Source organism: Somniosus microcephalus, chromosome 13 (genome assembly GCF_052327205.1).
Source record: "Somniosus microcephalus isolate GS21.2 chromosome 13, FLI_Smic_1.0, whole genome shotgun sequence".
Classification (NCBI taxonomy): Eukaryota; Metazoa; Chordata; class Chondrichthyes; order Squaliformes; family Somniosidae; genus Somniosus; species Somniosus microcephalus.
Window position 1 is genome coordinate 179670898 of NC_140999.1, and position 6858 is coordinate 179677755.

General features: G+C 41.5%; 1 long non-coding RNA gene across 1 annotated transcript; it reads right to left on the reverse strand.

The window, feature by feature from the left end:
* Positions 1 to 350: 350 nt before the first annotated feature.
* Positions 351 to 6459, reverse strand: LOC147108824 (uncharacterized). Its single transcript, XR_015080673.1, has 3 exons — positions 6022 to 6459; positions 5733 to 5819; positions 351 to 2199 (listed from the first exon to the last, which is right to left on the reverse strand). It is a non-coding gene; the product is annotated as an uncharacterized LOC147108824 (long non-coding RNA).
* Between the last annotated feature and the right edge of the window lie 399 nt (positions 6460 to 6858).

A 6858-nucleotide genomic window follows, 5' to 3' on the forward strand; every position in this document is an offset into this window, starting at 1 on the left:
ACTTGTAAACTGAGTAAATAAAAACATCATTGAGACAACCACTAGTCAACCACTAGTCTGACTAGCTGTATAATCTACTTGCCTCCTGTCTCTTCTGACTTAACCAAGGCTGGTTTTGTTGGACAAGATCCCATCCTAGTATAATTATCTGGATTAAAGCCATTCCAGCCATCACATCTTGTCTTGGATTTGCCTGCCTCAAAGCTTTCAGTTTTATTCAATCCCTTGTAGAAGTGCCTTACTTCTTAGCTCTGGGTAATGACTCAATACACACTTGGATTCGTCAGACGGACAGGCCTTTTATTTAACTTCTCTTGCAAGGGGAATCAGTACCTCCACTCAAGGGGTGAGGCTACTATTCCAATGATACAGTGTAAACGTTCTATATTTATACAGTGTAACAAACAAGTTTGATTGAAATCCCTTTGTTCCTCTATCAGGATACATTTTAGATTAATCATCAGGTAGAAATAACATATTGACAGAAGGATCCTGGACACATAAGTCAACCGTTAATCTATAACAGGGCATGAATCGTGTAACCGGAGGTCCTCTTTAATCATATATAAGGGAGGCAAGCTTTGCTTTCGGTCACAAGTTATCAGGTCATTGGTACCATTAGGTGGGCAGGCATCTGTTCTTGGCTGTAGTTCGAGTACGTGCAATAGCTCTAGTTACACATCGACACTTGCCTAGTGTCAAGTCTGAAAACTTTTACCCAGCAAACACTTGAAATTAACCCCTTATATCATGTAGATTTCCTCATTCCCCCCTTTTGTCCTTTCTAAGGACAATCTATCTCGCTAAGTTTAAGAAACTCTACATCAAAGGTCTCACCCTTAATATCCTCATATTCAGACATCATTGGTACTGGAGGAGTTGACGCTAATAAGGAAAGGACTTTTGTACACAATAATTTTAAACAACCAATCAATAAACTAATTAAAATTATTATCATCACAATTGCGATAAAAGCTTCCAAAATTTGCTTTCCCAATGCTCCTCCCCATCCTGAAATCCAATCCCACATTGACCATGGTTCAGGTTGACGTAGTTTCTCTACGGCCTTCTTTATGTGGTTTACCAGATTGGTGATATTTTCTGAGCTATCTGGGATATAGGTGCAACATTCGGTTTTTATGATTGCACATGTGCCCCCTTCTTTTGCCAACAAATAGTCCAGAGCCATGCGGTTTTGTAAGGCAACAGTGCGCAAAGCCACCATTTCTGCGTTTACATCACTAAGAGCATCTGCAGTATCATTGGCTATTTGTTCCAACACTGCTGCCATATTTATAGATTCTCTTGTTAACTTCCCTGTTCCATACCAGGGAAATGCTATAGCAAAGAACCTTTCAGTTTCTGTAATGGCTCGTTTTGCTCGTGTCCCAGGGTGGCTATCCAAAGATGAAATGTGATGTATATAAGGCACTACATATCCCAAATAACATGACCCAGTCCAATTTTGTGGTAACCAGGGGTATGCTCTATGCCCACAGATGAAATAGGTGTTATTATAGGCTTCAAATTTGTTCCATATCTGGTGCATCATTCCTATTCCGTGTTCTCCTTTCCAGATTTTTTTACTAGTCAAATTTTGTACTGTGGACAGGTTCCACCATCCCCAATAGGGCCATTCGACTGCACCCGGTGGTTTAGTAGTAGTTTTAGTCAAAGTGTAGTTACATTTGCACTCACTCCATCTATCTTCTTCTACTACCTTATCCTGCCTAATCCTAAGACTCAGGGGTTGATACGGGGGTACCTGCATAGTGTGATCCTGAAGCTGAACCTTCATAGTCTCGTTATAGCATATAATATAAAAGAAATCACTGTTTAAAAGTACACATTCTTCTATGCATGGTTTGCCCTTCAGGGGATCTGATAAGTCAATATGGCAGTTTCAATTATCGTTAACAAAGGGAACAGTCTTATTAGAGTCCAAATCCAGTTCATCTTGGCAGTGTATCATCTTCAACTGATGCCTTCTTACAATGGGACGCATGTATCCATGTTGGTCGCTCCTTTACTTTTACAGCGGTGTTTGTGGTCAGGAGTACTTGGAAGGGTCCCTCAAATCTGGGTTGAAGGCCATTCTTTCACTTGAAGATTTTTATGTAGACGTTATCTCCTGGCTCGAAAGTATGGCACTTTCCTTCAGCGGGGCCGACCTGGGCTTCCTTTACCTGCTGATGGAAACTAGAAATGCATTTGGTTAGTGCAATGCAATAACTCAACATATCTTCCTCCATTTTATGAATGTCCATTTGTTTAGCTGTTAAAGGTGCCGAAAAGGGCAATCTCTGTGGTCTTCCCATGACGATCTCGTAAGGCGACAATCCTGTAGTTCTGTTGGTAGCAGACCGCATTATCATTAAAGCTATGGGCAACAAATCAACCCATTTAAGTCCAGTTTCTTTACACAGTTTTGCAAGCTTGTTTTTCAGCATCCCGTTATATCTTTCCACTAGTCCAGCCGACTGTGGATGATAACTGCAATGGAGGTGCTGGTTAATCTGTAAGGCTTTGCATAGTTCCTTAATCACTGTTCCTGTAAAATGGGACCCATTGTCACTTGACAGTTTTGCTGGTATCCCAAAGCGAGGCACAATGTCCTTCAATAAACATTTAGCAACAGTGGTGGCGTCACTCTTTCTACAAGGAAACGCTTCAATCCATCTTGAAAACATATCAACAATAACTAATACATATTTAAAGCTTATACACACAGGTAGTTCAATAAAATCCATTTGCAAGTGTACAAAAGGACCCATGGGGTTTGGATGGGATGCGGGCTGTACCTTCTTTATTTTTTTTTTCCTGCATTCATGGTCTGGCAGATAATACAATTTTCACATATTTGTTTTGCCAACTTTTGAGATTCCTGGTGCATACCAGGTCTTGAGGATATAGTCCGCCATCCCCCTTTTGCCCGCATGGGTGAATTTATGAACACATCGGGCAATTGGTGATAGTAATGATTTGGGTGCCACCATGCGGCCGTCATGATGAACCCATAAGCCGTCAGTGTTTTTAAAACAATGATTAACAACCCATTCCTTTACTTCATCAGAACTGGCCCTATTTTGATGGGTCAGCACATCATCTAAGGACGGGGGCTGCGGTATCTCTGGCTTTTCCCTAACAGGGAAGGCTGAAACTTGTCGTTCAGTACTTGATATAGCTACTGACTTAGCAGCGCTATCTGCAGCAGCGTTTCCAAGCGCAACCTTGTCCAAATGCCCCGTGTGCGCTTGGCACTTAATAATTGCAATCTGTTTACGTCTCTGAATAGCTTGTAAAAGATTTTTCACTTCTTGTGCATTTTTAATCTGGGTTCCCGAGGAAGTCAGGTAACCGCGAATTTTCCAAATTTGTCATGCTCATGTATTCATTGTCTACAATAGCCAGTCATTCCTAGAAAATGCTTCATTTCTCCTTTAGTTTTTGGCAACGATGTGTTGCAAACAACCTTTATTCTATCCGGCGTTAACTCCCTGTTTTAACAATGATCTCATCACTGGCTCAACTCCTTTTTCTGCTTTCTCTGACAATGGATACTGTGACCTTTTGGGTAATGGTGCAGCTGGATTAATTGTAACTTTATAGGGCTGTGCAGTCTAATAGTTAGGAGGTATTTTAAATTTAAAAACGGCTGATAATCTTGTCCTGTTTTGTCATAGCAGGCCGTGCAGTGCAATTTTGAATGCCATTTCCCTAGTTTCAGGGATTCCTGGTATTGTTTTATGGAGCTTGTAACGAATCCCCACGCTCCTAACAGACTGACAAGTTTGGGACTCAAACTTGGGTCGGCAATTTCCCATGCGTAAAGAACAGGGTGTTTTATTTCTGTTACTGGGTACGCATATGCCTTATCTACTTGGATTTCTACCGTTACTCCTGATGGGGAGCAAATGATTGTAGCATTCATTTTGCACAGCAAGTCTCTTCCACATAAATTCATAGAGACATCTCCTGATAACAGAAAGGAGTGTTCTTCCTCAAATTCTTCTACTTTTACTGTGAGGGGAGTCGATTGATTCAAGCATTGTAGTATTCCAGCCAATCCAGCTATCGGGGTCTTTTTCCCATTAATAGGCATTCCTTCAGAATATCCTTTCCCTAACACCGAAAAGGTTGCTCCTGTATCTACTAAAATGACATAGGTCTCCCAGCTATTTGCATTTTAACTTCAGGTTGGCTGCGTGAATTTAAAGAAACAACGGGCATTTGGTGGTCTGTGGCGCCTGGGGCTGCTGGTGTCAGTCAGTAATTCTGATCTCTATTTCTCCTAAATCCCTGTCCGTTTGTAGGGTAACCTCCTGACTGGTCCGAAAAAGGGTTATGGACAGTGAAATTAGGACCTTTATTCTCTAACGGAGGTCCATTATTGGAGGTTTGGTTCTGACAATTTTTCGCAGGGCATTGGTTTGCCCAATGTCCGGGTTGTCCGCAATTGTAACAATTACCAGATCGTCCATACCCTCTTATTCTACCACGTCTTCCTCTATATTCCCTTCTATTCATCCTTCTATAGTTACCTTGTTATCCTACCATAATAGAGGAGAAAGGTGTTTCTTCGGGGTAATTTTTTTTCTGACTCAACAAACATAGAGGCAGTCTTTTTATCTGGCTGTTCTCTATTTCTCTCTCGTCCGTTAAACATTTCTCGAGGCAAGTAATTCTTTCTATGTTAAATGACTATCTGAGGGAAAGGGTCTAGTCTTATTTACAGTCCATTTGGACCAATTTGGTAGGTGATCAATGGATGATTGACCAGTTCTTTAACATAAAGGCTGCTGGCGTGCCTTTCTCGGGTGGCTTACTGGCGCTAGCACTCATTTTAGCAGCTTAAATGGTTCACTTAAAACAATCTAAACTCCCGTGACAATCCATGATCTGCGTTGTACGCCCCTACAGATCAGATTAATAAACTATACATACGTATAAAACTCGAGGGTTCTCAACCCTCGTGGAAGGTATTTCTAACTGGGGAAAATACTGAATCCACAATAGCTTAGTGGATCATGTAAAAGACATCACTATTTTCTCAACCATACATTCTGCCGCGGGACTCACTTCCCCGGCTTGGGTCTTTTCCAACCCCTTCTGCAGTTTTTTTTCAGCTTAAATATTTTAGTTAAAACATACAACAATTCCGTAACACTCTATGATCTGCGTGGGACGCCTCTACAGATCAGACATGACTAAACATTAATACATATAACAATAAACAATAAACAATACACTTGTTAAACAACAACCAAAGTGTTACTAAATCCCCAACCTATGCAGCCTTACTGGACAAAGCTGCAAAGTTGATTGATAATAACAAGTAGTTAAATACTCACTCTCATAAACATTAAACATTGACACTGTGTTTCAGACAACCGCCCACTCTTCTCTCTTTTTTTTTTACCCTATTCCCTTTAGCCAAATCTTTAGCAAAAAAAGGGCCTTCAATTTGTCCCAGCTAACTTCAAGCTCTTCTCTCCTTCTACCCTACTCCCTTTAGCCAAATCTTTAGCAAAAAGGGCCTTCAATTTGTCCCAGCTAACTTCAAGCTGGAACCTTGCTAGTTCAATTTCCAGTAAATCGCTAGCTCCTTAGTTAATCAAATTCCTGACTTAACCTTCTCTCTCAGCAAGCTGGAACCTTGCTAGTTCAATTTCCAATAAATCGCTAGCTCCTTAGTTAATCAAATTCCTGACTTAACCTTCTCTCTCTGGTACCTTTATTTCAGCGCTTCCTACAGTCCTTTTCTGCACGATCCTGTTCGCGGGGCGTCAGCGCCTCATGGCTGGTCCTCTGTTCCGTTTCTGAAAGGGAAGCAGTCACAACGGCAGTTTAACCTCCGAACCTTGTGAGTCAATTACCCGATGGCAGTGCTGTCCAATGGAATAAACAGACTGTGCGCAGCTATGCTTATGGCAGGGAAAGTCCCAAAAATGTGGCAAAACACCACCTTCGGCCGATGGGATTTTCCCAACCGAGCAACGTACTCGGTGTCTGTTAACTCACCAATTGGTACAGCAAGCCATCTCGGTGGAACCTCCAAATTGTAGAAGTGCCTTACTTCTTAGCTCTGGGTAATGACTCAATACACACTTGGATTCGTCAGACGGACAGGCCTTTTATTTAACTTCTCTTGCAAGGGGAATCAGTACCTCCACTCAAGGGGTGAGGCTACTATTCCAATGATACAGTGTAAACGTTCTATATTTATACAGTGTAACAAACAAGTTTGATTGAAATCCCTTTGTTCCTCTATCAGGATACATTTTAGATTAATCATCAGGTAGAAATAACATATTGACAGAAGGATCCTGGACACATAAGTCAACCGTTAATCTATAACAGGGCATGAATCGTGTAACCGGAGGTCCTCTTTAATCATATATAAGGGAGGCAAGCTTTGCTTTCGGTCACAAGTTATCAGGTCATTGGTACCATTAGGTGGGCAGGCATCTGTTCTTGGCTGTAGTTCGAGTACGTGCAATAGCTCTAGTTACACATCGACACTTGCCTAGTGTCAAGTCTGAAAACTTTTACCCAGCAAACACTTGAAATTAACCCCTTATATCATGTAGATTTCCTCACCCTTAAGAAGCTCGCTTACAGCCCTTATTGAAAGATATAGTTGGGACCAGTACAAGTGGGTTGAGCTATATTTTAAACTGTTTTGAACTGGTTTACATTCAGACTATTTGAACTAGGGAAAGTCAACTCATTCCTACATCTGGTAGCCAGCTGCCACTTTTAAAAAAGGTCAGAAGTACGATGCACCAGTGCCAGGCAATGACTATCTCCAACAAGCGAGTGTCTAAGCACTGCCCCTTGACATTCAACGGCATTACC